The following is a 27,271-nucleotide window of genomic DNA, read 5'->3' as shown; positions in this document are numbered from 1 at the left end:
CTTTAATTAGTGGACAGAATATACCAGGCCAACTTCTCATAGATAGTAGTACTACAGTGATGTTTTTAGTCCTCATTTACCAATACATGGTGGTCTTACATTGTAGTACCGGGTATAAGTCCAACAGTTTCCTTAAGACATGTGGGATATTCAGACCCCAATAACCCAAGGTCCAGGTCCCCCGTCAATTTTGGTCTAATCATCAGACAGATCTATGTTTATGTATTTAGGTAGCCATGCTTGATACTTCAACCAGGCATCTGTACTGCCAATGTGGAGCAAAGGGCAAGTTCTAATGTACGTATTTTTCCCACAGCCTTCAGCGAGTCATCACAACCCGGAGTAACCACCTTATACAATTTTCTCTCCTTGCCAGGGGAGTCATAAGAAACAAGAATTTTACCTCTGCATTCAGCGAGGTCAAATCTATACCATAAAAGACCAAGTACAAGGTTACCTTCACAGTTTGTCCCAATATCTGAAAGAGTGTCACTTTCTTCTTCCCAAACTTTGGTAAGCATGGACAGTTCATAAACGTATGGATATCATCTGCTTTCGGCTCATCATACCTCATACAGCTTGGGACTGTGCTCATGCAAATGTAATCATCCTGCCAGGTGTCATATAGATTCTGGGAACAGCATAAAAATTATTCCTCTTTAAGGTAGCAGACTTAACCGAGGAGTCAAGGTGTTTCGAGGATACTTGCTATAGGCCAGGTTGCTCGAGCACTGGCAGGTGTCATTCCCACGCTGTTGCGGACTCTTGATGTATTTGTCGTCTGCTTTCAACAGCACCCAGTACCACAGTGAGGCTTCCTTTTTTAATTGTGTAAAATCTGGTATTCTTCCCACAAACTCCAATTCATCAGATCCTGGACCCATTGGTAAATGCAACCAACATCTAAGCTGATAGTACTTAAACCTCCATCATTTTCTCCTACATTAGTAGTTGCGGCCCAATCAGCGACTGTTCAAACAACTGGCCCCAGCATACAAAGCCTGCTTCCCTTGGGGGAGGCTGAGGTTGAGCTCAAAACAAAGGACCTAATTTACAATATTTTGATGCACAGCAGCACAGCAGGCTTAGCAATCTGACGCATTTCCAGGTCTACAAAACTTTGCACAGCTGGGAATGTGTCAGGTTCAATAGATGTTCTGTGGGAACACCCACAGCAACACCCATGGAACGCCCCTCTCACGCAGAGGAATTTGAATGGAGTGTAAGGAGTAGATAGTTCATTAAAGAAGGCCAAATCATATTTAAACAATAAATCATTAAGTTTGTCTCCATAGCAGTTTTGTAAAAAGTGAATTTGGTCACAATTGTCGGTATTTATCAAACCACATATCCTTTTGGATAAAAACCGGCACAAATATATATTGAAATCACCACCCCACAAGATAACTAATTCCTTATGGGTGCCTTTATAGATGGCTTAGAGGTCACATTCAAGCTGCCGAATGGAGTCCATTTTTTCGGATATCAAAGCTTTGTTGTAAAAATTAACCACCACTAACAAAGTGGGTGATGAAATTTCAAGTAACATTTTGATAGTACAATTTGGACGCCATAATTGTTATCTTAGAAAAAGTCATGTAATTGGAGACGTAAATGCATAGTGCCACCTTTGGTCTACCAAATCTGGAAGACAAGTATACCACTCGCATACCAATAATACCATTACAGCAGAACGCAATAGGTCGAGGTCTATGACGTAATCTGCAATATCAATAGATGAACCACAGGGTTAGCCTCATTAATATTGTAATAACGGTAATGAGGACCATACTTTTTTTGTCTTCACACCCAGCTGCTCCTCACCCAGTGCACCCTAGCCCACATTCCTACCCCCTGAGGAAACCAACCAAAACTAAATGGCATATTCCATTATGGATCTTAGCCAAGGCCACTGGAAGTAGGTGGCAGGGGAGGGTCAAATTAAGTAGCAGGGTTGAGTAAATTATGCAGAAAGAAAAGGCAAATTATGCAGTGTAATGCAACACATTTTTTGATTGCATTACTTTGTACTTTTTACACTTTTTAACAGTGTCTGGGAATTCGGTGCACCTCGAAGGGCCTTCCACGGTGCCGTAACACGTTGCTGCATTTTTAGCGCCTTTTAAACCATTTGAGCTAGAAGCATTTATTTTAAAATGCGCAGATTATGCAGCAAATGGTGAATTATGTGGCAAATGTGGCAAATTTATAATTATGTTAAAATCGCAGCGGCCGCTCAATTGCATAATTCCAGTGGCCCTGATCTTAGCATAATGGAGGGACTTCATATTTCACATTGTGTAACTGTGAGAACCCTCAACTGTCAATTATATCTTAATCGCAACTACCTTTCTGACCTTTGCTTGCATGTTCCTGATAAACTCATCAGCCTGATCTACTCTCCTTATGTTGTGCATTTCGTTGTTCCACATTATTTTTAACATGGCTGAGAACCTCAGCTACACCTTTGGTCAAGTTTCACCATCTCATCCATTCAGCTCCTACTGTCTCCGCTATGTTACTCTGCTAATATCTGACCTAACACTATACACATTCTCCCTCTCTATCAAAGTTCTACACTTAAGTGTGGGTCCTTGTATCTGCTCCTTCACAGAGTATGACAAAAAGTTCAGCAGGATTTTCCTGGGTCTCTTCCGCTCTTCCTTCAACTGAAATGGGTCTCTATGCACCTGTTAAATCTCTCTCCAGATACAAATCTACCTTGCCACTCAGGACCTTTTCTCTGAGAAAATGAATAACAAAACCCTTTAATTCTCACAGTCATTAGCTATCCTTAGGTTTTGGAGACAGGCTGAAGGGAACATGGCAGCCGGCTGAGAGCACGGTAGGGGATCGCAGTAGTGGAGGGAGACGTTTGATGGGTCACCTGTGAGGACCAGTGGTGGCTGCCAACTATGGGGAGTGGTGGGGTGGGCAAATGGGAGGTGGGTGCCGGTGCATGCAGCGCAACATTGCATCAACAAAATTGCCAACATGATTTACATTATCATAACTTTAAGACGGTAATGTAATGCATGGCAGCGATTTGATACACATACGTTAAATACATTCAAAACATAAAAAGAAAAGAAAACTCATTTACCTTGCGGCACATCCGCGCTCCTGTCCGGTGTCCGTCACTCCCTAGCGCAGACCCCATTAAACTCCTCTAACCAATCCTGGCGCTGCTCTCATGCTGTTACCCAGCATGGGAGAAGTGCCAGGATCGGATGGAGCATTCTTTAGCAGTGTTCCAAAGAGGCCTGGAGCCTTTCAACGGTCTCAACCCAGCTGTCCTCGTCAGCTGAGTTGAAAAGTTTAAAGTACGCATTTCTGGCTGGCTGTCACAAGACAGACAGCCTACTGGACATGAGCACTTTAAACATAAGTGCCCTACCTGTAACTTATTTCTGCTACTGCCAGTAAACAGTGCCCCGCCCCCGTCCTGATGCTCGGCTCGGGATAGGGTTATTTTAAAAATATAATGGGAATACATTAACTGTATTTTATTTTTCATCTCTGTGGTGGGGGGGCATTTCAGACAGTGGGGAGACGTTCCTTCACCTTAATGGAGGAGCCACCTCTGGTGTGGACCCCTGTGCCATCCTAGGCTGTATCATTGATGGCCTGAAGGCTGGCGACCGGGTTGTCTCTGTGAGGACAGAGGTACAGCAGCATGGGTATTGGGTTTGCCGTGTAGGGGTGGGACGTGTAGCCAATGTGGAGACAGAGAGGCGGGCTGAATCACCGCAGCGTTGGGGCCTTGCAGCAGATGTGGTCTCTCTGTGCAGGAGATTCTGTGCTTGCCTTGTGCAGGCCGCCGCATTGGTAGCTGCTGTAGCTGTGTCACCCACCACAGCAGACCAGGTTTTAGCCTTATCCTGGGCACTCCTTCTGGGCTCGAAGAACGAGCCAAAAGACAGCAGTGAAGGGGAAACAGAAGATTTTTAAGGCTGCTTATTGCATGGAAAGAGTTTATATGGAAAAAGAAGGTAGGTCTTCTACCTTCACGCCAGCCGTAGCTAAGGTGCAGCGGGAGAAGAGGTACTCCTTGCGCACTCGGGGTAGAACAGAGCAGTCAGTAAGGGCTACACTAGGGGAGACCTTAGTACCACATGTGAGCAGTTTGTCACAGGCAAAACTTAAGCCTGGTACCAAAGGACATTCCAACTCACATTCCTTGGTTAATACAGTGTCTTTATTTCCTTGAGTCAGAGGGGGCAAGAAGGTGAGGATACAGAATTCAATAATTAAGCAAACCACCTCCCTCAGCTCCTTTTCCAGGGTTATGGCTAGAAAATCACAGTCTTCTCAGTTCAAGACATTCCAGATAAAATGTATTTTGAGGAACTCCCGGGACAATACCAGCAACCCGCACAAAGACAACAACCACATATATTGTCTACTGATCCAGGGTCACAGTCACCCAATGAACATGGGGCACCGGTGGCAAATAATATGGACGATTGGGAAACCCTGGACAACATACATGGGGTGCAAATACTAAAGGAGATGTAGGAGCGGGTGAGGGGGCGGTAATGCGAAGGTGTACACCGGATACTGAGAGAATGCAAATTTGAACAATTTAGAGATTCGAATAATAGGGTTACTAAGAGAGATCCATAAAAGGTTTGAAATCTCTGTAAGCAATCAAAAAGAAATCCAAAGTATGTGCCACAAACTAGAGAAGAAGTTGGATCAGGTAACACAGCGGACAGCCGCTTTGGAGTTGAAAGTGGGTGCGATAAACAAGTAACTTAGAGACAATTCCTCCGAGATACAGACACTAAAAAATAAGACCTTATTAGTGGACCTTGAAAGGTTGGATAATCACTCATACCGGAATAATCTGAGAATATTGAATGTCCCTGAGGGGGTAGAGGGAGCATTCTATGTAACAAGGACGTTTATAATATGTGAATGTTTATTTATAGAACTTTCGCTGAAGATTTTGAAGCATTGCAGAATGTTGACGAATGTAGAATGTAGGGATGAACCACATAGATCTGGTTTAACATACACTAGTGTTGTAAGCTTGGCTCTAAAGGTGTATGCCACTGTGCTCTCATGAATGCGTCTAATGCATCTTACGAAACTATGGAGGATTGGTCATAGGTTTCTCAATTCAAAGGAAGTAGAGAGAGATCCCTTCAAAAACCAAGGGAATAGGATACTTTTACAAGTGTCAACTAGCAGTCCCTTGACTAAATATACACACCAATGTACTTCAAAAACATAGTATTCACACACTCACGTTTTAAAATGGTTTTTTTGATTACCATTTATTGTTTATAAAACATGTAATGCATCACCATTAAAAACCCAATCTATTCTAGTCCCTACTTAACATTGATCAAAGCAGAGGATATAATTCCAGAAATATATATGATTTGAACAAGAACAAAGATAAAAAAAACATTTGATACTATCAGTAATATAAACAGAACAAATTATTACATTACAAACACCTCATTATGAACCAGCATAACTGAGAAAACACACATACAACAGACAGTACACTTTGTCATAAATTCACACATCCAAAAACAATACTGGGCTTTGACTGCTTGTGGGATGTTTTGGGTTCTTTATCACTATAAGCATGTATCCGTTTCATTGGATTGTGTGTTTCTCATAAGTGTTGACGCGTTTCGATAGGCTATTTTTAATGCCACTATCTTCCTCAAGACCATAGATAGTTGTTTTCTTTCAGTATTCTGTGCTTCTTTCCTATTCACAGAAAGATATTGTTATATTTTTTTTACAAAAAACCCTTAACCATTTAAGCTGTTTTTTGGGGAAGTTACTTGGTTATGTTCTATTATCCTTCCTTGTTGACTAGAGTCTTAATGATTGGATCCCTGGTTGGCATGTTGTCTCAACCCTCTTAATCTCAACGGATATTTCATTTCATTTTTCAATCTTTATTTCGACCATTTGGTCATAAAAGATACACATACATTAAAATCACAAAAATTCTGTCACATTTGATAAAACATCAGTGCGTGATTTAAAAATCCACTTAAAACATTATTAACAATGTTAAAAATAGAGCAATCTACAGACTACCCAGCATTTTTTAAAAGACGATTACGCGTATGCCATACATTTGTAAAAAATTGGCAAGCGCAAAAACGATTGGGCCGGAAACATCACATTTTAAAATCCTGTACATAGGTATATATTCCCTGCCACCCAAGTTCTTAATCAGAGGCAGCAGCCAGTACTTTCTGGCTGCCTTATATGCTGGGCAGAAAAAGATCACATGTAAGTCATTTTCCTCTTTGTCAGCGCAGAGGGGGCAATACTTAGTGGAAGGGACTTGCGACCAGGTGCTAGAAAAGGAGCGCAAATGCAATGTACCGTATCTCCACTGGAGAAATAACTTTCTAGTGAGTACGGGATATATGGGATCAAAAGCCTTTTCAAGTGCATAGAGATCCTTATTTTGCAGGAATTTAGAAGAAAGGGACCCCTCTGTCTGGGTAGCTAAAGCCCTTACCCTTTTGTGTTCATGATACAGATTCGCCAAAAATCTCTTAGAGATTCTAGGTGCTGTATCTGCTGGTTTAGTCCACAGTTCGGGGAGCCCCAGATCTGTGCAGGTTGACTGGATATTTTGGACCCAGGGGATACTGAGCGCCTTGGGGTGTTTTAATAGTTCGACCAGTTCCGCCCTATAGTCGGCGAGATCGTCGCTGCTCCAAAGCCTGCGCCAGAAGGCAATGGGTCTTAGACTTATCTCGTCGGCGAGAGGCCGTAGCCCTAGATCAAGCCTCAAAGGGAGAAGTGGGGTGCTGGAAGGAAGTGCGGTAATTTGTCTTATGAATCTGTTTTCCGTGGATGACAGATTCCGACATGGGGTATGGCCCCCACAGTTCAGCCCCATACAGAATCGCCCCCCTGGCCTGTGCTTTATATATCTGAATTAGGGCCCCCAATGGGCGATAGGTCGAACCGGTCATCATCCGGGAGATACCCCCGGTAATTTGTACTAGTTTAAGGTTAGCCCTGGTTTGATGAGTCCCCCAGGTCATATTTTCGTTGAGTGTCACGCCGAGATATTCAAACGTGGCTACTCTTTCCAGCCGTGCTGCTCCCAGCAGGGGATTCGGGCGCTGTTTGGGGCTTGGATTCAATACCATATATTTGGTTTTTGTGGCATTGATTTCCAGTCCTCTGTCCTGACAGAAGGCCACAAAGGCATCAAGTATCCTTTGGATGCCCATGGGAGTTTTAGATACCAACAGTGTGTCGTCCGCAAACATTATTGCGGGCACACTGTTGCCATTTAGTTTGGGGGCATCTGTGTAGTCGGTGGCGTTCAGATGAACGATTACCCCGTTGACGAAGAGGCAAAACAGGGTCGGCGCCAGCACACAGCCCTGTCTTACCCCTCTGCCCACGGGGAATCTGTCAGTCAGCTCCCCCGACCTCCCACACCTCACCTGGGCATAATTGTTATGGTGCAGCCTCTGCAAGGTCAATAAAATGTCTGGTGGTACGCCCATCCCTGCCAGAATGACCCAGAGTTTTCCCCTGGGCACGAGGTCGAAGGCGGCTCGTAGGTCCACGAAAATCGTGTACAAACTGCCACCCTCGAACCTCACTGTCTTCCAGTACACCAGGTTCAATCTAAAGACCTGGTCCACAGTCGATACCCCTTTCCTAAAACCTGCCTGGTATGGGCTGAGGGCGCCTGCCTCCTCAATCCATTCCTGAAGCCTATTCAGGAGAACCCTGCCGAACAACTTCTGCGCTACATCTATCAGGCTGATCGGTCTGTAGTTGGCTGGGAGGAGGGGGGATCCCTTTTTGAAAATCGGGACCACCTCAGCCCCCAGCCAAGTACTAGGGATTTCCATCCCACCGAGGATACCATTAAAAAGAGCAGCGAGGTAGGGCGCCCAGACGGTGGGCTCCTGCTTGTACAGGTCTCCCGGTAGCCCATCCAGCCCAGGGGCCTTCCCCGAAGCCAGGCCTGAAATGGCAGCAGTGACCTCACTCAGTGTTATTTGGTCCACCTGAGAGCCCTGCCTTTCTGGTTCAATTGACACAGGAAGTTCTCCGGACTCAGCGCTGTATAAGGACTGGAAGTGGGCCTGCCACACTCCAGGAGCTATGTTAGGCTCCACTGCCGAATGTAAACTCCCTGATCCCCCGTTCACCATTCTCCAGAACAGGCGTTGATCTTGCACTGCTAGGGCCTTAGTGAGTTCTTCCCACTGGTTTTCCTCCCATTCTATTTTAGCCTGAGCGAGAAGTTTCTTATAGGCTTGCCTATATTGCTTAAGGCGTTCCCCTCCTTTGCCCTCCTTTATTACTCCGAGGAGTTCTGTTTTGGCCCGTCTACAGGCCACATTGTACCATTGGGTTTTGACTTGGCACCTCTCTCTTAGCTTTCGTACCTTACATGTGAAGTGGGGTGCCGCAACTTTTATAAGTTCCTTGTGGGCATCAGACAATTTGCTCCTTATGTCTATTTTTCTTGCTACACTATCAAGGTCCCCAACAATTTCCAGGATAGGGGTAATCTCTGCATAGAGCAGTGGGAGTTTGTCCTTTTTTGTGACCAGATGCTCCCACCTAATTCTTCTCCTACTGTTGTCTATAAGGAGCGTGGGGTGGTTCCCTTCTTCCTGGGTCACTAAGCCCTGAGGTGCTGGATGAACAAGATCTAACTCGAGGGCATTATGGTCACTATCCAACCTATCTATTACCCTAAAATCCTGTATAGTTGACCACCTCGCTAGTTGGACCAGAATGTAGTCCAAGTGTGACTCTCTTCCCCGGCGGTTGTAAGTATTTTTGCCTGGTGTGTCCGATTTAACTCTCCCATTACACGCTCTAAGTCCATACCTTAAGGTAAGAGCAGTGATTTGCAACGCTAATGGGGTCCAAGCTTTCGGAGATGGAACATCAACCCCTGGTACTGCCCACCTAGCTTCTTCATCTGATAAAAACCCTTCCTGAAGGCCGGGGAGTGGCTCAAAGTGAGAATTAAAATCCCCACCCACCACATAGTATGAATCAGTCGACAGTTCAGATAAAAAGTTCGAGAGTTCATTAAAAGTCGGTGATTCTTTTGCCTTTCCCATCGGCCTGGAATAGATGTTAACCAACAAGAGGTTTGCTTTGTTTGGCCATGTTAATGAGACCACCAGAATGTCATCAGAGTTACATGGGAGCCGTGATGCCACACAGCCCAGATGTACAGCAACCCATATCACAAGGCCCCCTGAAGGGCGGCCTTTGCCTTCCCACCTAGCTGGAATAAAGAATGATATGTAGCCTTGGTGTCCATGGTCCTCTCTAGCCCAGGTTTCCTGGAACATGCATATGTCGCCAGTTTCTATATACTTTTCCCAAGTCGGCTCTTCCAATTTGTTTGCTAATCCCGCGATGTTCCAGGAAATTATCCTCAGATGTTCAGAAGTGGGAGGTGTCAAAACGCAAGGGTTGGAAGAGGTAGGTCCTGGCTCCTCTTGTGTTGCAAAGCCTGGAGCGAGAGCAGCGTAAGTTTCATATGGCACCATGGCTCCCCTCTCCCCCTCACCAACAGGGAGGGGAACCAAAGTTATCCCCTCGGCAGCAACTACTCCATCAGTGGCTAGGTGAGAGAATTCGATTCTGCCATGATCTATGGCAGGTGGGTCATTCAATAGGCCAAAACTTGGGCCGGAGGACAAAGTGAAATGCTCCAACGACCCACGAGAACCCAAAACCCCTGACGCTGTCTTACAGGCAGTAAGTCAGTCAACCCCATCCAAGCCGTCCAGACAGTTGAAGCGATTGAAATCGCAAAAAGGTGTATCCGGTGGTTGAAAATACAGGGGTTGTACAGAGCCTTTGTGATTACGTCTATGTTCCACCCTTGTCCAGTCATCGTATATTGGGGCCTGACGCTTAGGAATCGGGGGAAAGAAAAAAGATACTGGGAGGGTCTGTATGGTGGAGTCCAGGGAACGGTTCATTCCTCTGCAAATATGTCGAACCGTGCCTGGATCCTTAAAGGTTACCATGATACAGTCCCCCACTATAGTTTTCCTGGTCTTCCCTAGCCATGGGACCCTTCTCACCATGATGATTTCGTTATTATACTGGGGAGGCAAAGGTCGATTCCAATTGAGCCATTTGATTACCTTTTTCTTAAGTGACTGGTAATCCTCGTTTTCCCCTGATCTTAAGTGAGGGGCACCCGCTAGAACCACCATTAATCTGTTGGCCTCAGGTGGAAGGTCTGGCCTCCGGGGTCTGGGAGTTGGACAAACGGGCGTGAGTGGGGGAACATTGACCTGGCCTTGATGCATTCCAGAGGACTCTATTTGTGAGCTATGTGAGATTAAAGCCGCATGATGAGTAGGTCTGGGGCTTTGGCTGTTGTGCCGTGCCTGAATTTGAATGGCCATAGGGGGTTGCAGAGGGGGAGCAGATGGCATGCTTCTGGGGGGGGCTCTATTGGCATTAATTGCGGCATCTTCTTTGGAAGGTTCCTCAGCCGGGGGAGGGATTTCCACTAACTTTGTCTGCTTACTTACTAGAGTGCTCAGGGTGGTAAGAGAAGTTTCTAGTAAGGTGAGCCTAATCTCGACCTTTTTTAAGCTGTCGGTGATGGGCTGTAGAAGGGAGCGGAGTAGGAATTCAATGTTCCCCTTAGCAGAGAGTGGATTATTTGGATTTGGCGTAGTACCCTCTTGTTCTTTGGTGGTGGCAGTGGTTCCGGTGTTTGAGAGCTTAGAAGGAGGCACTATCTCCGTGTGCTTCCCCGGTAGTGCAATATTTGGCCGTTTCTTGCCAAAATCCAGATGGGATATTTTGGGTTTCCCCCGCCCCCCCGTTGATTTCCGAGCACGTTTACTGGGTGGGGGCCTATGTAACTCCACCACTGCGTTTATTTTGGGCTTACTCTTATTGGCCAATTGGATAGGTGGAATTTGGGTTACCAGGTTGACGGGGGAATGAGAGGTCTCTGGGGGGACTGGCTCTATGTTTTGTACAAGCGCTATCCCTGGGGTGGGGGGGATTTCCCTTAATAGGACAGGGAAGTCCTCTAGTGTCGAAATATTTAGACTGCTGGATAGCACGCCTCCCTCTTGAGTGGTGGGGAAGGGGCTGATGTCGATCAAGGGCCTGTTTTTTATAGATTCAATGGAGCGCCTGCGGTCCGCCCTGCGTTTCTCAAGTGAACCGTCCATGTCCGCCTCACCTTTATTGGGTTTGAAATAGTTATCCAAAGTCCCGGAGCTGGAGGCTCCATCCCTTGAGGGGGTTTCCCGGTGTGTAGGCGAGGGCATTTCCTTGGTTATGGCGCGGGCAGGAATCAAGAGAGAGGGCCCAGCCCGGCCTCCTTCGGCCACTGACGGCCTAGGACGGTCCCGCCCTTGTCCCGGGCTTCTCCCGGCGCCCTCCCGCGCGCTCCCGCGCCGCGGGAGAACTGGCCTCCAGATATGGTAATCACTGACTAGGGGGGGGAGGGGTCGGGGAGAGCAGCCCAGGTGGTCACAATCAGGCAGGCGGGTGCTCCTGGGAAACAGAGTCCCAGCACCCGCGCTCGCAGCCCCGCCTCACTCAGTCCACTCCGCCTTGCACGTCCCTCAGCAGTGGCCCCCGGTGTTGGTCAAACTCCCCTTGCGATGCGGGACCCGCGGAGCGGGTACCGCGAGGGGTGGAGGAGAAAGGTGATCAGCCAGAAAGGTAATCTGCAAGGTCCCAAATGCAGCGTCCGTTCTGCAGTACGTCCCGCTGGGCAATCCAGGCACAAAAGTTTATAAAGGCTCGAGGGCGGGGGGGAGGGGTCGGGGAGAGCAGCCCAGGTGGTCACAATCAGGCAGGCGGGTGCTCCTGGGAAACAGAGTCCCAGCACCCGCGCTCGCAGCCCCGCCTCACTCAGTCCACTCCGCCTTGCACGTCCCTCAGCAGTGGCCCCCGGTGTTGGTCAAACTCCCCTTGCGATGCGGGACCCGCGGAGCGGGTACCGCGAGGGGTGGAGGAGAAAGGTGATCAGCCAGAAAGGTAATCTGCAAGGTCCCAAATGCAGCGTCCGTTCTGCAGTACGTCCCGCTGGGCAATCCAGGCACAAAAGTTTATAAAGGCTCGAGGGCGGGGGGGAGGGGTCGGGGAGAGCAGCCCAGGTGGTCACAATCAGGCAGGCGGGTGCTCCTGGGAAACAGAGTCCCAGCACCCGCGCTCGCAGCCCCGCCTCACTCAGTCCACTCCGCCTTGCACGTCCCTCAGCAGTGGCCCCCGGTGTTGGTCAAACTCCCCTTGCGATGCAGGACCCGCGGAGCGGGTACCGCGAGGGGTGGAGGAGAAAGGTGATCAGCCAGAAAGGTAATCTGCAAGGTCCCAAATGCAGCGTCCGTTCTGCAGTACGTCCCCTGGTTGGCATGTTGTCTCAACCCTCTTAATCTCAACGGATATAATTTTCTGTGATAGAAGCATTTTTGCGTTATAGGGCCTCATTATCAACATGTAACTACTCTTTCTTTTACCGCCTTGTTACCTCTTTTAAAATTGACATTGTAGTGCCCTAAGTAACCTCATATGCTGGAACACTTTGCCCTTTACATCCGTGTTATATTTAATCCTACTTCTTTGCGTAAAACACAGGCGTCTTAGGTCCTATTTTGCTAATAGCTGATCTATGGGGATTGCCTATGTTTATACCTACATTGCCAGTTGTAGGGGTTCTTGACCAAAGAGATAATATTCTACTTACGTCGTTGATGTCGTTTCTATGCCCACATCAGTCTTGTGATAAAATCTCTGTCCGTCTCTATAACTCAAATGGTATCAGGGATCGAGTCTGTGTGAAATCCTTCGTATGCCTTTCACCCCGTGTCCTGCGAATAGGAATTAAAAAGAAGCTTTTCTAATTCTGTGTCACCTCCTATGGGTTTCTATACCCCCCTCCCTTTGCTGCCATGAACACTTTTATAATGTGTCTTTGATTCAGTAGTGGTTCGTACAGATAACAACCACTGTGTGTTGCATCCAAGAAAAAATCAATGCATTCCTACCTTTCTTGTACTACACTGATGTTCTACCGAATTGTCCGTAATATATAAATAAATTTTCTTCGACTGCAACAGCGGAAGGCTTATAGATGAGACGAGACCGTTTATGGATAAATCGTCCTTCGTATTATCGACCCCTATAACCTAGAATAAAGGGGTTGGAAAGATTACTACCCCTATTCTGTGTCCGTTTACCCAATCTCACTACGGTACGGAATATAGTCCGGCCCGGTATTTTTCAGCCCTTGGTCTTACCTTAAATGCGCCGATAGTTGCATAGATGCGGGGAAACGTCTTGGTTCTGCTTACACTGTTCTACCTTCCGGCCTTTCTTTATTTCCTAACCTTATGCCATGTGACCTGCTTCGGCCAATGATGAGTCGTTATTCCTGACATCTAGTACTCCTCTTAGATTCCATTATGTAAAATGCAGTGCTATTGGTTGATCGTTTGTTTGTTCTTTTTTGCCTCCTATGTAACTTTATTGTTCGGGATCCTCACGTATTGTTCACACCTAATTCTACCATTCACCGTGTTGTATGATACTCCTACTAATCATTATACATTTCATCATTTCGGCCAATGATAGGTCGATATTCCTCTCATTTTACTAATCCGGGTACAGTCCCTAGATTGTCTTATCAAAAACTCATACGTGTTTATATCTCCTTTTTATTGTCCATATTTAACTTTATTTCTTAAGTCCTTCACATTTTATGAAAACATAATTCTACCCTCTATTGTTTGTAGTGCACCTGCACATAGTTGTATTAAAAGATCTTTTATATAGGTATTTACGTTGTTCTCACGTATTATTTATAACTTAATTCATGATATGGCCACTTTTTTTGTTACATTACTAAGTAGAGTGATATAACTCTATTATCAACCCATTCGTTACTACTATGTTGAGGGAGATGTTTATTTGGGAACGTACTCAGTTTTTCAATATGTGCCCAGATGAAATTAGGTGGGTGTCCCCCCATTATCTGGTAATAATACTCATCCAATCTTCTCTTGAGTTAAGGCCCCTATCTACTGTGTTAAGGTAGCACATGAACCACTGTTCGCGTTGTTTTCTTCTGGTATCTAAATTTCCACCTCGCCTATCTATTCTGATCTTTTCTAATACGTACCATTTAAATTCATTACATTCGTGTTTCATTTGTTCATAATGTTCGGTTAGCGGGGCATTTGGTTTCTTATTCCTAATTGCTGATTTATGTTCAACCAGACGGGTGCGAAGTTCTCTGCCTGTCTCCCCTACGTACCCTAGGCCGCAGGGACATATGAGGAGATAGATAACATTTTTGCTGCGGCAATTGTTTAGAGATTTGGCCCATATCTGTTTGTTATTATGCATTATGTTTTTTGTTTCAATGCACTGAGGGCAAATCGAACACGTCCCGCATTTGTAGTTACCCTTAACTGTCTCTCCTGTCAGGCTCTTTTGGATATTGTTAGTCTGTTTGTAGGTCTTTACTAGGGAATTCCGAATAGTCTTATTACGTCTGAATGAAAACAAAGGTTTATCCAGTGTCTTGTTGGCATCATGGTTTAAGATTTTCCAGTTTCTGTTCACTATATTTTTTATTTTGTTACTCAAATTGGAGTATTGTGAAACAAACACAATTCTATTGGTTGCATTATCCTTTCTCTTTTTGTTAGTTTCCAATAGACTATCTCTATTGTAGAATCTGGCTCTTTTTAATGAATGTTTTATTAGTTTTTTTGGATATCCTCTAGCTTTCAGCTTGTTGGTTAGAACCTCTGCATGATGGTAAAAATCATCCAGTGTGGTGCAATTTCGTCGCAATCTCAGAAATTCCCCGAAGGGAATGTTATCTTTCTGAGATTTCGGGTGATTGCTGTCATATGCTAATAATGAGTTTTTGTCAGTTGGTTTTGTAAACAACTCCATCTGTAGGATATTGGCCACATTCTTGATTTTAATATCTAGAAACTCAACATGAGAGTTGCTGAAATGCGCTGTAAATTTGAGGTTTGAATCACCCAAATTGAGCCATTCCAAAAAGGATTCAAGATCCTGGGTGGAACCGTTCCAGATGAAGATGATATCGTCTATGAAGCGGTGCCACCCTTGGATGTTCTCATAATAGGGGGCCATTTCGTTGAATATGTGTTTGTTTTCAAAGTTCCCCACGTAGAGGCATGCCAGGCTGGGAGCACAGGTAGCCCCCATGCTGGTCCCTTTGACCTGGATATATGTGTCCTCCTTGAACAGAAAAATATTGTTTTTAAGAATCATTTCAATACATGACATAATGAAGTGTTCATTGGCCCCTTCCAGATCTTCTTCTTCCAAAATATCCGAAATAACCCTGATGGTGTCATTCTGGGGAATATTTGTGTATAATGCTTCAATGTCAAGGGTGACCAGGATTTGGGTCACCCCATTGAAGCTCTGCCCTTCGAATATAGAGATTGCGTGGGCTGTATCCTTAATGTAGGATCTTTGTTTTTTTACTATAGGTTTCAGGAAGTAGTCTGCGTATCTGCTCAATGGTTCTAATATTGAGCCTATGCTGCTGACTATTGGTCTCATAGGGGGATTATTGATATTTTTGTGAATTTTAGGTAGACCGTATATCGCTGGTGTTATAGGGTGCATATTTAATAGATATTTATATTCATTCTTACAAATCCACCCTTCATCACGCCCCTGTTTTAAGAGGGCAGACACTTCTTTCTTGAGTTTGTCTATGGCTGTGAGGTGAATTGGTCGGTAATGTTCCCTCACATCTAGGAGATCCCTCATTCTATTCTCATAGTCAGAAGTATCGAAAATAACAACTCCCCCGCCTTTATCGGCGGGTTTGATTATAATGTCATCGCACTCTTGTAATGATCTTAAAGATGTTTTCTGATTTTTTGTCAAATTGTTGTTGTTATATTTCAACATATTGTTACTCATGCTTTTGATCTCCATTTCCACAACCCATTCAAAGATTTCCACATTTTTGTCTACCTGTCCCAAGTGCGGGGTAAATGTGGATTTGGGTTTAAGGCCTGAGACATTGGGAGGTTGTACATATTGTTTATCTTCAAAGAACCTATTAAGTCTTATCTTCCTAAAGAACAGCTTTAAATCACTTTCTAGTTCATAAATATTGTGAGGGGCCATTGGTGCAAAACTGAACCCTTTTTGTAAAATCTCTATTTCACCTTTCGTTAGTATCTTTTTAGACAGATTTATGATGGGCAATTCCTCTACCTCCAATATTGTCTGTTTCTGGTTGTCAAATATTCCTGTCCTACATTTTGAGGTTGATGGTATCTCGAGGGTTCTTGACGGTTGAAGTTCCTGAACCCTCTCTGTCCCCGATTTTGGCGTCTGCCTAAAAAAGGTTCCCTCTCTGATGTCGGTGTAGTTCTGTTGTTGTGCTCTACCTCTCGTTCTTCCTCACTACTGGAGCCTGATGTTTCCGAGAATGTAAGTCGTTTGTTTCCCCCCCTAGAGTATACAGGTCTAATTTGTTGAGGTCGTTCCCATCTCTGATCTTGTCTCTGTTTGTAATATTCTTTGCCTAAATAGGGATACACTGTTTCTTCATTATATCTCTCTACATCTTTTCTTAATTTTTTAGTCTTTTTGTTAGTGAGATACTCTCTGTAACTGTTAGCTTCACTTTCTAGTTCTTCTAATTTTTTCTTTGCCTCCTCCAGACTATTGTTTTGTCTGAATTGGGTCTCTGAGTCTTCAATTCGTTTTTTTTCTATTTCTAATAGTTCTTGGGCTGTCTCGATAATCAGAATAAGCCAGTCCCGGCTACAACGATTCGCTATGTGCGTCCATGTTTCTATAAATTTGGGATTCTCAATAAAGAGTCCGGGCTCGTTTCTTACTTGTAGGCCAATCGGAATCACCCCCGCCTTCAAATATTCTATTAGAAATTCCGCATGTAATTCCGTGCGGATCAGTTTCTTTTTTAAATTAAGAATTTTGATCAATTGGTCATGAGTCATATTTTTCAAGGCATTCGTGTTGCCGGTACGAGGATTAAGGCTTATTAGCCTGTTGAATTGATCCTCAGAGAATCCAAATGTTTTTAATTTATCCATCTCGGATTCCAATTGTCTTCTTACAGGTAAACCTAGATCTGAACTAGGCCCTCTCCAACCAACTGGTTGTACTGTACAATTCAAAGGAAGTAGAGAGAGATCCCTTCAAAAACCAAGGGAATAGGATACTTTTACAAGTGTCAACTAGCAGTCCCTTGACTAAATATACACACCAATGTACTTCAAAAACATAGTATTCACACACTCACGTTTTTAAAAAAAAATTTTTGATTACCATTTATTGTTTATAAAACATGTAATGCATCACCATTAAAAACCCAATCTATTCTAGTCCCTACTTAACATTGATCAAAGCAGAGGATATAATTCCAGAAATATATATGATTTGAACAAGAACAAAGATAAAAAACCATTTGATACTATCAGTAATATAAACAGAACAAATTATTACATTACAAACACCTCGTTATGAACCAGCATAACTGAGAAAACACACATACAACAGACAGTACACTTTGTCATAAATTCACACATCCAAAAACAATACTGGGCTTTGACTGCTTGTGGGATGTTTTGGGTTCTTTATCCCTATAAGCATGTATCCGTTTCTTTGGATTGTGTGTTTCTCATAAGCGTTGACGCGTTTCGATAGGCTATTTTTAATGCCACTATCTTCCTCAAGACCATAGATAGTTGTTTTCTTTCAGTATTCTGTGCTTCTTTCCTATTCACAGAAAGAAATATTGTTATAATTTTTTTACAAAAAACCCTTAACCATTTAAGCTGTTTTTTGGGGAAGTTACTTGGTTATGTTCTATTATCCTTCCTTGTTGACTAGAGTCTTAATGATTGGATCCCTGGTTGGCATGTTGTCTCAACCCTCTTAATCTCAACGGATATAATTTTCTGTGATAGAAGCATTTTTGCGTTATAGGGCCTCATTATCAACATGTAACTACTCTTTCTTTTACCGCCTTGTTACCTCTTTTAAAATTGACATTGTAGTGCCCTAAGTAATCTCATATGCTGGAACACTTTGCCCTTTACATCCGTGTTCTATTTAATCCTACTTCTTTGCGTAAAACACAGGCGTCTTAGGTCCTATTTTGCTAATAGCTGATCTATGGGGATTGCCTATGTTTATACCTACATTGCCAGTTGTAGGGGTTCTTGACCAAAGAGATAATATTCTACTTACGTCGTTGATGTCGTTTCTATGCCCACATCAGTCTTGTGATAAAATCTCTGTCCGTCTCTATAACTCAAATGGTATCAGGGATCGAGTCTGTGTGAAATCCTTCGTATGCCTTCCACCCCGTGTCCTGCGAATAGGAATTAAAAAGAAGCTTTTCTAATTCTGTGTCACCTCCTATGGGTTTCTATACCCCCCTCCCTTTGCTGCCATGAACACTTTTATAATGTGTCTTTGATTCAGTAGTGGTTCGTACAGATAACAACCACTGTGTGTTGCATCCAAGAAAAAATCAATGCATTCCTACCTTTCTTGTACTACACTGATGTTCTACCGCATTGTCCATAATATATAAATAAATTTTCTTCGACTGCAACAGCGGAAGGCTTATAGATGAGACGAGACCGTTTATGGATAAATCGTCCTTCGTATTATCGACCCCCTATAACCTAGAATAAAGGGGTTGGAAAGATTACTACCCCTATTCTGTGTCCGTTTACCCAATCTCACTACGGTACGGAATATAGTCCGGCCCGGTATTTTTCAGCCCTTGGTCTTACCTTAAATGCGCCGATAGTTGCATAGATGCGGGGAAACGTCTTGGTTCTGCTTACACTGTTCTACCTTCCGGCCTTTCTTTATTTCCTAACCTTATGCCATGTGACCTGCTTCGGCCAATGATGAGTCGTTATTCCTGACATCTAGTACTCCTCTTAGATTCCATTATGTAAAATGCAGTGCTATTGGTTGATCGTTTGTTTGTTGTTTTTTGCCTCCTATGTAACTTTATTGTTCGGGATCCTCACGTATTGTTCACACCTAATTCTACCATTCACCGTGTTGTATGATACTCCTACTAATCATTATACATTTCATCATTTCGGCCAATGATAGGTCGATATTCCTCTCATTTTACTAATCCTGGTACAGTCCCTAGATTGTCTTATCAAAAACTCATACGTGTTTATATCTCCTTTTTATTGTCCATATTTAACTTTATTTCTTAAGTCCTTCACATTTTATGAAAACATAATTCTACCCTCTATTGTTTGTAGTGCACCTGCACATAGTTGTATTAAAAGATCTTTTATATAGGTATTTACGTTGTTCTCACGTATTATTTATAACTTAATTCATGATATGGCCACTTTTTTTGTTACATTACTAAGTAGAGTGATATAACTCTATTATCAACCCATTCGTTACTACTATGTTGAGGGAGATGTTTATTTGGGAACGTACTCAGTTTTTCAATATGTGCCCAGATGAAATTAGGTGGGTGTCCCCCCATTATCTGGTAATAATACTCATCCGATCTTCTCTTGAGTTAAGGCCCCTATCTACTGTGTTAAGGTAGCACATAAACCACTGTTCGCGTTGTTTTCTTCTGGTATCTAAGTTTCCACCTCGCCTATCTATTCTGATCTTTTCTAATACGTACCATTTAAATTCATTACATTCGTGTTTCATTTGTTCATAATGTTCGGTTAGCGGGGCATTTGGTTTCTTATTCCTAATTGCTGATTTATGTTCAACCAGACGGGTGCGAAGTTCTCTGCCTGTCTCCCCTACGTACCCTAGGCCGCAGGGACATATGAGGAGATAGATAACATTTTTGCTGCGGCAATTGTTTAGAGATTTGGCCCATATCTGTTTGTTATTATGCATTATATTTTTTGTTTCAATGCACTGAGGGCAAATCGAACACGTCCCGCATTTGTAGTTACCCTTAACTGTCTCTCCTGTCAGGCTCTTTTGGATATTGTTAGTCTGTTTGTAGGTCTTTACTAGGGAATTCCGAATAGTCTTATTACGTCTGAATGAAAACAAAGGTTTATCCAGTGTCTTGTTGGCATCATGGTTTAAGATTTTCCAGTTTCTGTTCACTATATTTTTTATTTTGTTACTCAAATTGGAGTATTGTGAAACAAACACAATTCTATTGGTTGCATTATCCTTTCTCTTTTTGTTAGTTTCCAATAGACTATCTCTATTGTAGAATCTGGCTCTAGTAGTAACGAATGGGTTGATAATAGAGTTATATCACTCTACTTAGTAATGTAACAAAAAAAGTGGCCATATCATGAATTAAGTTATAAATAATACGTGAGAACAACGTAAATACCTATATAAAAGATCTTTTAATACAACTATGTGCAGGTGCACTACAAACAATAGAGGGTAGAATTATGTTTTCATAAAATGTGAAGGACTTAAGAAATAAAGTCAAATATGGACAATAAAAAGGAGATATAAACACGTATGAGTTTTTGATAAGACAATCTAGGGACTGTACCAGGATTAGTAAGATGAGAGGAATATCGACCTATCATTGGCCGAAATGATGAAATGTATAATGATTAGTAGGAGTATCATACAACACGGTGAATGGTAGAATTAGGTGTGAACAATACGTGAGGATCCCGAACAATAAAGTTACATAGGAGGCAAAAAACAACAAACAAACGATCAACCAATAGCACTACATTTTACATAATGGAATCTAAGAGGAGTACTAGATGTCAGGTATAACGACTCATCATTGGCCGAAGCAGGTCACATGGCATAAGGTTAGGAAATAAAGAAAGGCCGGAAGGTAGAACAGTGTAAGCAGAACCAAGACGTTTCCCCGCATCTATGCAACTATCGGCGCATTTAAGGTAAGACCAAGGGCTGAAAAATACCGGGCCGGACTATATTCCGTACCGTAGTGAGATTGGGTAAACGGACACAGAATAGGGGTAGTAATCTTTCCAACCCCTTTATTCTAGGTTATAGGGGGTCGATAATACGAAGGACGATTTATCCATAAACGGTCTCGTCTCATCTATAAGCCTTCCGCTGTTGCAGTCGAAGAAAATTTATTTATATATTACGGACAATGCGGTAGAACATCAGTGTAGTACAAGAAAGGTAGGAATGCATTGATTTTTTCTTGGATGCAACACACAGTGGTTGTTATCTGTACGAACCACTACTGAATCAAAGACACATTATAAAAGTGTTCATGGCAGCAAAGGGAGGGGGGTATAGAAACCCATAGGAGGTGACACAGAATTAGAAAAGCTTCTTTTTAATTCCTATTCGCAGGACACGGGGTGGAAGGCATACGAAGGATTTCACACAGACTCGATCCCTGATACCATTTGAGTTATAGAGACGGACAGAGATTTTATCACAAGACTGATGTAGGCATAGAAACGACATCAACGACGTAAGTAGAATATTATCTCTTTGGTCAAGAACCCCTACAACTGGCAATGTAGGTATAAACATAGGCAATCCCCATAGATCAGCTATTAGCAAAATAGGACCTAAGACGCCTGTGTTTTACGCAAAGAAGTAGGATTAAATAGAACACGGATGTAAAGGGCAAAGTGTTCCAGCATATGAGATTACTTAGGGCACTACAATGTCAATTTTAAAAGAGGTAACAAGGCGGTAAAAGAAAGAGTAGTTACATGTTGATAATGAGGCCCTATAACGCAAAAATGCTTCTATCACAGAAAATTATATCCGTTGAGATTAAGAGGGTTGAGACAACATGCCAACCAGGGATCCAATCATTAAGACTCTAGTCAACAAGGAAGGATAATAGAACATAACCAAGTAACTTCCCCAAAAAACAGCTTAAATGGTTAAGGGTTTTTTGTAAAAAAATTATAACAATATTTCTTTCTGTGAATAGGAAAGAAGCACAGAATACTGAAAGAAAACAACTATCTATGGTCTTGAGGAAGATAGTGGCATTAAAAATAGCCTATCGAAACGCGTCAACACTTATGAGAAACACACAATCCAATGAAACGGATACATGCTTATAGGGATAAAGAACCCAAAACATCCCACAAGCAGTCAAAGCCCAGTATTGTTTTTGGATGTGTGAATTTATGACAAAGTGTACTGTCTGTTGTATGTGTGTTTTCTCAGTTATGCTGGTTCATAACAAGGTGTTTGTAATGTAATAATTTGTTCTGTTTATATTACTGATAGTATCAAATGGTTTTTTATCTTTGTTCTTGTTCAAATCATATATATTTCTGGAATTATATCCTCTGCTTTGATCAATGTTAAGTAGGGACTAGAATAGATTGGGTTTTTAATGGTGATGCATTACATGTTTTATAAACAATAAATGGTAATCCAAAATTCTTTTTTTTTAAACGTGAGTGTGTGAATACTATGTTTTTGAAGTACATTGGTGTGTATATTTAGGATTGGTCATAGGGCCTAGCGGAAAGTATCTTATCAGAGCAAATGCAAACTTGTTAATTGCTTGACTTAAAATTGTCTTAATATTGTATGTCAAGTGAAGTCTTGAATAGGGTGATCCAATTAGGGTGAATGGAGTATAAAGTGTTTTTGGAGGGTACTCAAAGTTTAAAAAGGGGGGTACCCCAACTGAATTCTAAAAAGGCATTTTGTTTGTTAGGTGGGTGAATACAACTAAAAAGAAGGCAACATCAACCAAATGTGGGTGACTTGACACCTCTGCTATAAGACCAGCATGCAATCAAAGATTATGTCCATTATCACTCAAATGGTGATGAAAAAGTGGGCACAGGAGTAGCTTGTTGAATTACTCAAATTTGACAAACCTTATAGGATGCTTTCACAATGACTGGATGGTGTCCTTGGTGATGTTGTTAATGATGTCCTTTGAGATGTTATCAGAGATGTCATCAATAATGTCATTTAAAATGTCACGAGTGATGTGATATGTGAGGTCAAAAGTAGTGCATGATGGGGGGCAAGTTATTCTCATTTCACTATACTATGTCTGGTGAGTTTAAGTGTTTTTGGCAGTTTTTTAAATGTTAGTTCTTACCTCATTGCAACACCTAACTGTAATGTCATGTTAACCCTTGTTTTCATCAGTGAATTTTTGTATTTCTTTTAACGTAAGCTTAGATCAAATTTTTTTGTTTTTTTTGTTACTCTATATTATTTGTGTGTGTGTGTGTGTGTGTGTGTGTATAGATATATATACATGAAAAACACACAGTCTATTGAAATAGCAGACCATGTTTTTGAGAATAAATCAGAAAAGTTATCAGTGGGCTCAGAAAGGCAGGGGGCTCTAATAGTGGCATGAGCGAGGAAGCATAATTAAGATAGGTTTAACGGGGTGTGGCTTATTTACCTATGGGCTTGTCCTAATAATTGTGGTTTAAAATCATGTCGGATCCTCCCGGTCATGTGGTCCAGATCCTCGTCAACCCGGTCCACTAGGTAGTCTCAGTCCTCTGGTGGTCTTGGTCTTTGGTGGTCCTACAAGTCCTTCTTTCCCGCCTCCTGGTCTTCCTCTTCCTGGCTGTAATGCTCCTGCTAAAGCTGGTCTTGGTGTTTTTAGTCATCTGTTGGCCTGGGCCCCACTTCTCCAGGTTTTTCAGGCCCCATCCACTTACTGGTCAGCCTCTATATCCTCCTGTGTATCCTCCTCCTTCTCCTTGTCTTCCTCTTCATCACTTCATCCTGCTTGTTCTTTCCATCCTACTCCACCACTTCTACCCAAATAAAGTCAGCCAGTGATGGCCTCTGAGTAGGGACAGACCAGGACCCCTCTGAGAAACATGTGTAAAGAAATGGGCACCACCGGGAAGACATTTTGAAAGTGGTCGGCCTTTCATTTGCATAGGTCCTTCAAAAACCATCCTTTACCTTCCGGTGTCAGAAACATAACTTGGCCTAACCCTCACTTGGTGTATAATGTGCTGTGCCTGTGGAAGGCGGTGCATAGATTTGAAATATGCATGTGTCACCATAATTTCAATAAGGAACAGAAATTAAACAGATTTGCAGCAGTTTTGTGTAAGATGGCATCAGCAGGACTCTGTTGTAGACTGCAATATCTTTAATTACAATAGCACACAAAACTCTGAACTGGCCCCATTCGAAAAATTTAGGAATCACAACATTTCTTAGCTATAACAGCCAGAGCAAGCTATTATGTCTCAGTATGCTCTGTTTCATTATTACACAGTACAGCTTTGCAAACATACGGCTTTATCACGAGCTGTAAAGTTTTATGGTCAACTAGTGTAAAATACGCAATAAAAGATATTCATCATTTTTTGATTGAACCTGTATTTGAATTCCAGTTCATGACTTACAGCTTATCTCTAATAGTTCCATTTTATTTACTTTGAAATTTATTGTGATTTTTTCAACATATGACTTGCCAATTTTTTTTTAAGTTGGCAAATGTAGTACAATTTTTTTCAGACGAGACTGGTAGAATGCCCGTTATATCAGTCCAGCACAGTGTGAACCCGAGCAGCGCGGAGGTGTTTATGACCTGCCAGAAAGCCAGAACTAGCAGAACAGAAGATGGGCCGCTAAACGCAGCGTTGAATGACGTGTTTCACCGTTAGAAGCGTTATTAAAGAGGAATGGGCGTTGACTCTCACAGTGTGAGCTGCCACACACTGCTGCATTAATTATAATGATGGTACCTTCGGGACAGGTAGCACTACTGTACCCGCTGTATTGTCAGTGGAGGAGGCATGGCCCTGTCACAGTGCACCATGTGACATAATTCATTCTCCTGATTTTTTTTTTTTAGAGATTTCTAGAGTGCAAACTAGACCCGAAGATATCGGGTATCAGAGCGCTTTACATGGACACTAGTTTTGTTACACAAGGACATTTTCTTTTTTGTTAGGCACGGGTAGATTAAGTGATTTGCCGTGAATCACAGGATGTTGAGCGTCGTTGCAGAGACTCGAACCCGGTTCTCCAGCTTCGAAGTCGACCGCTCAAGCCGTAAGGCTACATCCTGTCGTGAAGTGCGCATGTCCGATTGGCTATTAGCTTCAATGTGGCCAATCTCACATGCGCACATTTGCCCTCTGAATCTGCACTGTATGAGAGCCTTGTACATGGAGGGAGCGCTGGAATGGCCAGCCCAGCCAATCCCGATGCTGCCTTCAAGCCTAGTTTTGAAATACAGATCACGAAAGCAGCTTTGGGATTGGCTATGTTTTTGCCCATGACAGCTCTTTGTCTGCAGTCGGCACCACACAGAAGGAGGCACGAACTGTACTCGAGTACGCAGAGAAAGGGAGATCGGCCTTTTCAAACTCCCTTGAATTACAGTGGTCAAGCAGCAGAAAAAGTAAATTAATTTTGTAGGTTTATTGCCCCACCACTTTTATATTTTTCCAGCCACCGCTGGGACTGGGATGTAGCACCAAATAATTACCAGTAGCTGAGATTAATTCAAGCATTCCATCTATCACTTTTTTTAATGTACTTCAGTGTGATGTCCTAAGTTGACGGGTGTGCCCGCATGGGCCCCATGCACACTGTGCCACTGAACCAAGCCATAGCTGACTGATGAGTGCAAATAAGTGCAAAACTGGTCTTGGGCTGCTTGTGTTTCAGATCAGAGAGATCCTGGCAGATCAGGCTGGACTGTTCGTATTGGAGCAGGGTCAAGTCTGCGTCCAAACTGAGGTGGCATGGTGGGCAAAATAGGGATGAAACTCCATTGGCTTCCAGTGGATGCCAGAATAAAATTTAAGGTCATAGCTATCTATGACAAGCTTTCTTCCACAAATTCTCCTGAACACTCCAAAGAAGGGATCTGCTTGTTCAAAGTGGAAGGACGCCATAAGGCTTTGGAAAAAGATCTTTCTAACTTTCCCAAAGATCAGGAGTTTGAAACCAGAAAGGTGTTCCTTTCAATTTCAAGCATGCTTTATTTTGGACCAATGGTCACCTAACTTCAGATCTGTAGGGGGGGGGACCCTCCTTTTAATTGATGAGGGGTTTACACGCGGTACTATCCTCCGGCAGAGCTTCAGAGCCTCTCTGGATGTGGGCGCTCTAGATCACGAATTGAATGTCTGGTGGAATGAAGAAGGCCAATGGGCTGTAAAGTCTGTATTTATCTTACATTACTGTGGGTTGGCTACATTTAAGCAACAGCCAACTAGTAAGGTTTAGAATCCTCTTTTAACGCGAATTACGATAATGTTTTTCCTGCACAACCTTTATTTGGGAAGCAACGCTACTGTTTTGGGGAACTACCATGGTCAGCTGATATGCAGCTTGTGATGGTCCATTGAAAGGGGTTGTGTGCATACATGGCCCTTTGTAATATTTAATTTTCTTTTCCACCCCTGCCATGGCACAATTCCCTTAGTCAGTTGAATCCATACAATCACTCAGTGTACACAATGCTCTTTAATCCCAAATACAAAGTGACTGCCATAAGCATCAAAAGAGGGTACCATGAAGGTATGAGTTTCAGAAGTGTGTTCAGTTCAAAGTTGCAATCGACAAGATCTACTTGAAAAGCAATTTAAATTCAAGGCCATTGTTTTTTAACAGACACACTTGTATTGAGTGGACATTCATGGAGCAATCGCAAGTTACACAGACAAGCTGTCTGAGGAGGAAGTCATAACTGATTTGTGTGACTACAACGTGCCTACTGAGTATCAGGTTACTACATCACACCCATGAAATTGCAGTGGAGAACACCTGCTGACTAGCGGACGCTGGCCAATCTCTCCTTTGTTCAAATACCAAACTGCAGGGAAGGCATTTCCAATACAATCCCTATGATTTGCTTTGAAAAAGTTGGAATCCTATGTCTTTTGTCTGTGTATGTCTGTGGAGCAGTCTGTTTTCAATGTCTACAACGACTCCAGACATGCATTGGCAAAGCCAATAGGTCTCACCTATACAAGAACTATTGGCTTTGGCAATGTGGTTTTGCCATGTTGGACACCAGTGTGGCTGCTGTTCAGCATGGCTAAAAGTGAGGGGTATGGAGTGTCCTAGAGTAGAGTGGGGGGAGTGTCTTGACTGGATTTGTTGGCGTAGAGTGTCCTAGAGTGTAGTAAGGGGAGTAGAGTGTCAGAGTTGAATTAGAGGGTAGTAGAGTTAAGTGCTTCAGTGGGAGAGAGTGTCGTAGAGAGCAGTGTCAGAGAATGCAGTGTCGTGGAGTGGCGTAGAGTGGAGTGGGATAGAATAGGGTGGATTGGATTGGAGTTTATGGGGTGGATTG

The sequence above is a fragment of the Triturus cristatus genome, chromosome 3_1 (genome assembly GCF_964204655.1).
Source record: "Triturus cristatus chromosome 3_1, aTriCri1.1, whole genome shotgun sequence".
In the NCBI taxonomy this organism is placed as follows: domain Eukaryota; kingdom Metazoa; phylum Chordata; class Amphibia; order Caudata; family Salamandridae; genus Triturus; species Triturus cristatus.
The sequence above is the reverse complement of the archived record's forward strand: the minus strand, read 5'-3'. Positions refer to the sequence as shown.